The sequence below is a fragment of the Panthera onca genome, chromosome B1 (assembly GCF_046562875.1).
Source record: "Panthera onca isolate mPanOnc1 chromosome B1, mPanOnc1 haplotype 2, whole genome shotgun sequence".
NCBI lineage: Eukaryota > Metazoa > Chordata > Mammalia > Carnivora > Felidae > Panthera > Panthera onca.
Window position 1 is genome coordinate 143,935,488 of NC_138342.1, and position 9,874 is coordinate 143,945,361.

At 36.0% G+C, this 9,874-nt stretch overlaps 1 non-coding gene across 1 annotated transcript; it reads right to left on the reverse strand.

Moving 5' to 3' along the window:
• Positions 1-9,129: 9,129 nt before the first annotated feature.
• On the reverse strand, positions 9,130-9,202 carry TRNAV-UAC (transfer RNA valine (anticodon UAC)). The gene has a single exon. It is a non-coding gene; the product is annotated as a tRNA-Val (tRNA).
• Between the last annotated feature and the right edge of the window lie 672 nt (positions 9,203-9,874).

Genomic DNA, 9,874 nt, shown 5'->3' on the forward strand with positions numbered 1-9,874 from the left:
AATGTTTAAGTGAACTGATTGTTGGTGCCATGAAAAAAAATTGTCTATTAAAAATTAAGGTAATCATTTCTTTAGTAGCTTTAATATTTTTTAAAAAAGTGAGGTGAACTGAAAAGAAAATATTTTCAGTTATAGTGAAAGGAAGAAGAGACTTCTAATCTTCAAAATCAAAGGGAAAATCACTACAAAGCTGGACAATACTGGAAAATTGTTTTGGCAAATGATTCTTTAATGGTTCAGACAAAGTTTAATAAAGGTATTATAAAATAATCTTAACACACATAAAAAAGTGAACAGCTTAAATCCTAAAATCCTTAAGTCATCAGTGTTCCAGTCTAAAATGATTTTTCTCAGGCTAAATCCACACAGAGTGCTTTATTTTTTTATAAGTCCCGGTTGTAATCCTTCATTAAATTTTTGAATAAGTCCTGAAGATATAAACCTCCTTTTGACAAACCTTTCTACTTTGCTTTTTGCTTTGAGTACAATTAATTTCTATATCTTTTTGTACTTTGGCAGTACAACGAAAGGGAACATCTTTAAATTGGTTTTAATATATAATTATGACATTTTTTCCTGGCTTTCTAATGAGGAAAATGTTATTAATAATATCACCCTCCAGCATAATTTTGCCTTTCATCCCACTTAAAATTTTCTCCAATTAAATTTTCATGATATCAAGGAAAATTTTAGGCTGCAACAGTTTAATTTTTATATCTATTAAGCACTGCTTCCACTAATGAAAACTGTCATATATCACTAAAGTACAGCTCCAAGAAATTTAGAGTGATCATTTTATCTCTCAGTGAAGAAATTTTACCTTCGCCTGTGGGAACCAGACAAAGCAAAACTGAATTACACAACCACATAAATAAGACCTATATATAAACATTATTTTCAATTTTATTTTATTGGAAGGCACTAGATGGTTATTTAATCATATTCAAAAATACATCAAGGGAAGTAACATGATTGATTCTTACTGTTTCCAAACTTGACCTTTAGTTAACATGGGAAAGGAATTACCGAAATTGGTGGTAGATAAGGCGGAGAGGTGGCAGTTACTATGGTAACCGTAGTTTTGGTCAATGCTACAAATATGACTTTTTCCTTGTCCTTATGTGCAATATCAGCTCTTAAAAACTTCATTAAAATTTCTTTTCAAAATCATAAACAGGTAGTTTTTTATTTGCTATTTATTCTTGGGAAAAGGAACATGTTTCTCACTGTTTCCTATCAGGGTCTGCAGAAAACTGAATATGTGTTCCTTCCTTTCCCCCTACACACAAAATTTACATGTTGAAATCCTATCCCAAAGCGTGATGGTATTGTAACCGAATTGTGTTTGCTTCTTTGTGAGCCACAGAGAGAAACTACATCACGTGGAGTTGTTGCACAAAGTAAACTTTATTTATGGCAAATTAAGAGATAACAGGGAATAACTTCCAAAGCTGTGACTCCATGAGCAAAGGTGAATGGTTCCTTTAATTTGGGGTTAGGATGAACATTTAGAATGGGGAGTCTTCTCATCATATATAGAGGTAGGCATAACGTTGCACGTGCACCCTAAGGAAACATGCCTATACGTACATTTGCATGTTATGTAAATAAGCCTGTGCTCCTCCATTGGCAGAGATTTTAGTAAAATAATAAGGTAAAGGTAACTGTTGGTCACCCTACAGGTCACACTCCATGGTCTATCTGCATAGGCATGAGTTGAGAGTTAAATTCAAACTGGTCTGGGTGGTCTGGGCTGGCTGGGGCTCTTCATCCAGGCAGTCATTACTGTTGGAGGGGTAGTTTCAGTTTTCATCATGGGATGCTGTGTTTTTCAGGTCTTTTGGCTTGAGTTAAAAGATAAGCTGGAAAGAAAAGCTTAAGGAAAAATGTAGGATAAAGGTTTGTATATACATACAAGCAGGTGGAGGGGTGGTAAAGGTCAACTCTTGGAGTCTGGTTCGTGACAATATTTGGAGTTACAGAATTTGGGAGGTAATTATAAGGGTCATGGGTGTAAAGTTGAAATTATTGCCCTTATTAAAGAGACTCCCAGAGGGCTCCCTCACTACTTCCTACCATGTGAAAACTCAGGGAGAAGATGACCAATCTTTATATATATATATATATATATATATATATATATACACACACACACACACACACACACACATATATAATTTATATAATAATATATAAATGTAATATATAAAATATAATAAATTATATAATAATGTAATTTATATAATTTATATAATAAATATATAATTATATATATAATTTATTGTCAAATTGGTTTCCATACAACACCCAGTGCTCATCCCAACAGGTGCCTTCCTCAATGCCCTTCACCCACTTTCCCCTCTCCCCCACTCCCCATCAACCCTCAGTGTGTTCTCAGCATTTAAGAGTCTCTTATGGTTTCCTCCTTCCCTCTCTGTAACTTCCCCCCTGCCCCTCCCCCATGGGTTTCTGTTAAGTTTCTCAGGATCCACATATGAGTGAATGCATGTTGTATCTGTCTTTCTCTGCCTGACTTATTTCACTTAGCATAACACTCTCCAGTTCCATCCACATTGCTACAAATGGCCAGATTTCATTCTTTCTCATTGCCAAGTAGTAGTCCATTGTATATATAAACCACATCTTACTTTATCCATTCGTCAGTTGATGGACATTTAGGCTCTTTCCATAATTTGGCTATTGTTAAAAGTGCCACTATAAACATTGGGGTACAAGTGCCCCTGTGCATCACCACTCCTGTATCCCTTGGGTCAATTCCTAGCAGTGCTATTGCTGGGTCATAGGGCAGATATATTTTTAATTTTTTTGAGGAACCTCCACACTGTTTTCCAGAGTGGCTGCACCAGTTTGCATTCCCACCAACAGTGCAAGAGGGTTCCCGTTTCTCCACATCCTCTCCAGCATCTATAGTCTCCTGATTTGTTCGTTTTAGCCGCTCTGACTGGTGTGAGGTGATATCTCAGTGTGGTTTTGATTTGTATTTCCCTGATGAGGAGTGACGTTGAGCATCTTTCCATGTGCCTGTTGGCCATATGGATATCTTCTTTAGAAAAGTAAGATGACCAATTTTTGAACCAGGAAGTTGGACTCTCACCAGACACTGAATCTGTCAGCATCTTGATCTTGGACTCCTTAGCCTCCAGGATTGTGAGAAATAAATTTCTGTTGTTTATAAGGCACCCAGTCTGATATTTTTGCTATAGCAGGCAGAAGAGGCTGAGATAGAAATTGGTACCAGAAGTGGGGCATTGCAGTGATAATACATAAAACACATAAAAAAGGCTGTGGAATTAGGTAGTAGGTATAAAGGTTGGAAGAGTTTTTGAGGTGCATGCTAGAAAAAGGTCTGCATTGTTGTGAATGGACGATGAAAGGTGATTCTGGTAGAGTTCATAAGAATAGAGGAGAGCTGGAAAGAAAGCCTCCATCTGCTTAAAGAATAAAGGACCTTGGATAGAATGTTGACAGAAGTATGAACAGTAAAAGCTATTCTGATGATGTCTCACACAGAAATGAGGAACGTTGTTGGAAACTGGAAGAAATGTGATTCTTGTTATAAAGTGGCGAAGAACTTGCTGGAGTTATGTTCCTGTCTTAGTGTTTTGTGGGGGAGAACTTGAAATATTTGGCTAAGAAAATGTCTAAGCAAAGTGTTGAGGAGAAACCTCGTTCCTTCTGACTGGTTGTAGTAAAATTCAAGAAGACAAAGATGATTTAAAGATGGAACTATTAATCAAAAAGGAAGCAGAATTTAAAGATTTGGAAAATTCACAGGCTAGCCATATTAAAAATAATGAGGAACTTTTGATAGATTAGTGTGAATCCACTACCTCAACGGAAGCCAGGAGCTATTCTTCAAGACAGGGCAAGGATGACCCTGAAGACAATTTAGAGATCCATCAGGGGTCACGCTCCCATCACAGGTTCACACTGTGTATGTTGTAGGGGTGGGGTATATGTGGGAGGGGGAGTGGGCAGATGGGGATATTGGGGGATGCGGGCAAAGTGGTTGCTGAGGAGGGGTTGCTGGCATCTGCAGGACTGGTTCTGCCCAGTGCCACCTCATGTTTCAGGTACCATGTTCCTTGGCTATTCATGTTTGGGCTCTAAAGGGCCCCTGTGCAATATGGGCCATTGTGAGGAGGGTGCATACAGGAAACTTTGGTGGCATCTTTATAATATAATCTTGACTAGTGTTTCGAGGTCACAAGCTATGGAGGTATCCTGCCAGCACCTAGATTTCGAAGAATAGGGCTGCTTGGCACAATTGTGAGCACAAACTCCCAATAAAGAGCTGTGGCAGGGCACAGAACCACTGGGAGGCCATCTGGCTGAACTGAACGGGTGATATTGTCAATCCACTGGGCCTGGAAGGCAGAGCATTGAGCCTAGGAAGATGATACTTGGGCCTCACAATTTAATGTTGTTTGCTGCATTCAGTTTTGGACTTGTGTGGGATCTCTCACTCCTTTCTTCTTTCCTATTTCTTCCCTTTTTAATGGGAATGTCTCTCCTATGCCTTTCCCACCATTTTGTTTTAGAGACACATAACTTGTTTAGTTTCACAAGTAAAGAGGAATTTTGCCTCAGGATGAAAAGCATCTTGACTCTCACCTCTATCTGATTTAGATAATATTTAAATGAGACTGGACTTCTGAATTTTGAGTTGATGCTGAAATAAGTCAAGAATTTGGGGGCTACTGGGATGGAGTGAATGTAGTTTGCATGGGAGGAGCACATTAATTTTGAGGATCCAAGGAAGAAATGCTATAACTTAAGTATCTGTGTCCCTCTCCCATTCATATGTTGAAATTCTAACCCCCAGTGTAATGGCATTTGGAGGTGGATCCTTTGGGAAGTGAATGAGGTTAGTGCCTTAATAAAAGTGACTCCAGAGAGCTTCTCTACACCTTCCATCATGTGAGGATACACCAGGAAGACAGTACTCTGTGAACTAGAAAGCAGGCCCTTACCAGACACTGAATCTTTCAGCAACTTTATCTTGGAATTTTTAGCCTTCAGAATTGTGAGAAATAAATTTCTGTTGTTTATATGCCATCCAGTCTATGCTATTTTTGATACAGCAGTCAGAACAAACTACAATATAGTTCTTGGGGGCACAGTGCTTTCTATTAAACTCTGCCCTTAGGAAAGCAGGCTAGAGGGAGATTGGAAGGGAGGAAGAAGAAAGTTATGATTCTCCTCCTGTTTTCTAGTTTTCCATCAGCATTGTGGCAGCGGCAGTGGGATCCAAAATTCTACTGGCACTTTTTGCATCAGCTGCATGAAGCTTCCTGTCAGAAATCTGATCAAGACTCCAGTAGTACCCCTCTTCTGAGTCCCTAAAGTCTTGTGATACTTTTCCCTTTTATGTCCCCAATACTAGATGTAGTAGCCTTTTCCTGTAGCTAAACTATTGATCATCACAATGTTTGCTCTTCTAGTTTGCAAGCTTTAATTTCTTGAATTAAATAATTTCTGTTTGAATATCTATTGCTTTTTCTGTTTCCCTGAATAAAGCCTACTGGGAAGCCATCGAAGGGAGTTAAGCAAGGTACTAGCATTATTAGCCCTGAGTTCAGGAATAATCATGTTAGTTGCATTGTAGAGAGGAACTTGGAGGAAGGAACAGTGCAGACATGGCTGCTAATAGCTTGAAGACTATTTTGATAAATCAGAGGAGAGACTGGCTAGGATGATTGTGATAGAAATGGAATCAATAAAAAAGAATCAAGGTGTAGGATAGAATATTTCCTTGTTTGGTGATGCACCAAACATGGGGAATTAGAGGAGAGAAAGACTGAGTGACGGGATTGAGAGTGATACCACTTAGTAAGATGAGTATCACGAGAAATCGATGAGACTTGGAACTAATATCATAAATTCATTTTTGAAATAAAAAAATTTATATTGCCTATGAAAAGTTGTAATATAAGCCTGGTGCTAATAGAAAATTTCTGGGCTAGAATATACATTCACGAATAGTGTATATATAGGTAGATGTTGACTCCTGCATCTTGAAAATGGTAAATATAATGAAGAGTAATTCTAGGACCCAAACTTGAGGAATGTCAGCATTTAATGACCTGGTAAAAAAAGGCAAAACTTCAAAAGAGGAAGAGGAAAACTATGGCTTTAAGAGGAAAATCAGTATGGTGTGGTGTTAGAAATACTAGTGGAAAGAAATGCTTGGAAGGAGTTAGTAACCAACATTATCAATTGCTGATAAAATGGTATTTAACCAAGAAGCTTAGTTTGAGTTAATGAGAGGTAGATAGTAAAGTGGAAGTGGGGGGAAGGAGAGTTAATAATTGGTAAGGAAAACCTGTTTCTCAAAAGATCAAAAGTTACTTAATTTTTGAATCTATTCACTATTTCCACATATCTCGTATTTTCAAAGCAAGGAAAATAGTTAAAATTACATGGTATCTCTCTAACCACAGCTGACATTCTTTTAATGTTTGGCTTATCTGCGCCATTCCTCTAGAGATAATTTCAATCTAGAAACTATACATGTGTCCCAGTGACTGATAACACATACATACTGTATAATTTATGATGATGGAATTGATAATTGCACTTCATAATTTTCATATTTTAAAATGAGGATCAGAAATAAACACTTTCTCACTCAACTCATAAGATGCCAAGCAGATAATCAGTTTCTCTTGGCCAGTTGTATTTTGAATAAGAAATACCTGTTTGTTAAATAGAATGGGTAATTACTTATTGCTGGTTACTATCATAAAATCTTAATAGTTTATTAACTCCAATCAATAATCTCCAATTTTTCAGCCCTACATTTGAAAAAAAAAAAAGCAGATGGTAAGAATTCTCAGTGAGCACAGGTATTATGAAATACATCACTGCTGAGTAAATTGCCTTTACAGTTTTGTCCACAATTACCACCTTATTGAAAATCTATGATGTAGTTCTCTATGGTCTTCAGCCTGATGATTACACAGGAGCAATAGTCATTGATTTTTAAAGGCTTTCAATACTTGGTACACTGGTTATTAATAGCAAAAAAAAAAAATGACCATTCAGGCAAATAAACCAGCAATTTGGCAATGGGTTTGCTAATTTCTATCTAAAACACATTAGAGGATTTAAAGACCTTTGTTTAGTTCCTAATTAGCTAATACACATAACTCTTTGATCTGGCATTAAGTGGGTCACGATTCCAAGCGCACTGTCTAATATTTTTGTCTTTGTATGTGAAAATGGTGCTACTGAGCCATCACGGAAGGATGTGATTTTTAATCGCTCTTCTTGGTGTAGGGTGGATTTGTAGCATTGTTCATCTGTGTATCTCTTTATCTCTGAAATAAAATTGGATACAAAATACTTACCTCGGCTCTTTCACTTGCTAACTAGGCAAGTTATTTAACTTCTCTATGCTTCATTTCTTGTTGGCCAAATAGGAATCTAACCATTACCTGCGTCATTGGGGCACCGTGAAGAAATATAATACATGTGCAGCTCATAATGCAAAATTTGTCCTATATTTGATAGTAAGTGTTAGCCATACTTAATTGCAAATACATCTATATGATGTGTGTATTGGCCAGATCCTTGTCTTAAGTGTAACTCTTGCCTTTGACTAATATAGAACAGAAACTATAATATGCTTCTTTCAAATGATATACATTCATCCATTCACTAAAGAAATGTTTATGTGGTACTTACATTGTGAAGATGATTTTCTGTATATTGGACATTAAACAATAAAGGTACAATAAGACATTGAACAATAAAAAATAGTCCTGCTATAAAGGCTCATGTACTAGTGGGAAGAAATAAATCTAGATAGATAAATGATAGATATATAATAGGTAGATAGATAGGTAGATAGATAGCCAAGATGGCCATAACTAATAGATTTAAAATGGCCAACCAGCCATAACTAATAGCAGAAAAGAAGGATAAAGCAAGATAAGGGAAAAGAGAATAGTAGCAGAAGATGGGGTTATCCACAAAGGCATTTCTGAGATGGTGATATTTAAGGTGAGATCTTAATAAGAAAAGGGAACATACAGGAATATATAGTGAAAAAGCTTTCCAGGTAGAATGAACAGCATGTACCAAAGTTCTCTTTTTCCCATGCACTGTAATTTTCCATAAACTATGCATTTTTTTGTTTACTCATCATAATTGCCTCTGTTGCTTTCTACTCATCCACAAAAGAGTTGAAGTCCTCTACTCCTGCTGTGTGTTCACAAAGGTGTAGGCATAGAGCCTTGAGCTCTATCTACTCTTGGTCTATTTGTATATAAGACAGAGATCCTCCAATCTACAGGTAAAAATAAGAACAGGCAATGTTCATAATACTCACTACTTGCCAAGCCCTAAGTTGGACACGTTTACACTCATTATTTCATTTGAAATTTTAATTCAAGCAATATTCAAGAGGATAAATTTTAATTTAAACAATCTGCAGGTATAATTTTAAATTCTCAACAAAACATACACACACATATACACTATTTAATATGTGCATTTTTTCCAACATCATAGCAATTGTAGGGAATATACAATACAAAACCAAAGATAATCCTAATAATTATTTTCTTGTAGTAAAAATCTCCATGAAGAGTGTAGAAGACTTTTATTTATTTATTAGAATATACTCAGTTCTTGATTATTCGTATCAGAATATTTGAATAGATAAACTAAATTAGAAGAAAATTTAAGTCACTTATATTGATTTTGTGTTTCATTTAACTATTTTCATGTGTTACCATTTTTTACTGATTTCAGTAATATAAAATTAGATTTGTAAAAATTTTAGAACATATTTGTTTGGTTTGTTGGCTAAGACTACGCTACAAAAAGACAGTGTAGGACTCAAATATTATTTAAAAAAAGTTTTAATGTTTATTTATTTTTGAGAGAGAGAGAGAGGGAGTAAGTGGGGGAGGGGCAGACAGTGAGGGAGACACAGAATCTGAAGCAGGCTCTAGACTCTGAGCTGTCAGCACAGAGCCCAAAGCAGGGCTCAAACTCATGAACTGCAAGATCATGACCTGAGCTGAAGTCGGATGCTTAACTGACTGAGCCACCCAGGCACCTCCTAAAATTTCTTTTATGGAAGCCAAGGTAACTTCATGGTTCCCCTGGGAATCGAACCCAGAGTCTTCTGTGTGTAAGGCAGATGTGCTAACCACTACACCATGGAAACTAAAGACTAAAATGTTATTTTATGTTGGCACATTTTATAGTGTTGAGGAGAAATTATAAATGCTACAACACTTAGAATTGGGAAGTAGGAAACCTATGTTAACCAAAATGATGTATGTGACTCTATTCTGTATATTTCTGTGATACTTATATTTACAGATGCTTCGGGACTTTCTTTGTGTGCCTTCCTATAAATTTTAGATTGTACTTTTAGATCTGTTCAGTGTGGCAGTTATTTCTTCCATTTAAGAATAGTAAGTAATTCTTATTAGACACAAGTCATTTGAACAATCAAAATGTCTTGCACATTTAACATAAGAAATTACTATGGTAACTCATAAATAATTTTATTGCTTTTTTTGAAAATAATAAACTGATTCAGAAGGTGATTTCTGATTGAAGTTTCAAACATACTATTTTTACTATGGTCTGGTAGTTTTCATTATTTTGGTCAGTATATATTTGTGATTGCTTTTCTCTTAACAAAACATAGATGTTTAATTCTTCTGCAATTATGTCAGAATAAATTAATTTGCTAGAATATAGATATCCCCTTTCTGTTGACAAACATCTCATTATTTTTTATTGAGATGTATTTGGTATACAACAGTATGTGCAATTTTAAAGTTATACAATGTATTGATTGATTTCAGTATGATTGTCGTTTCAGCAT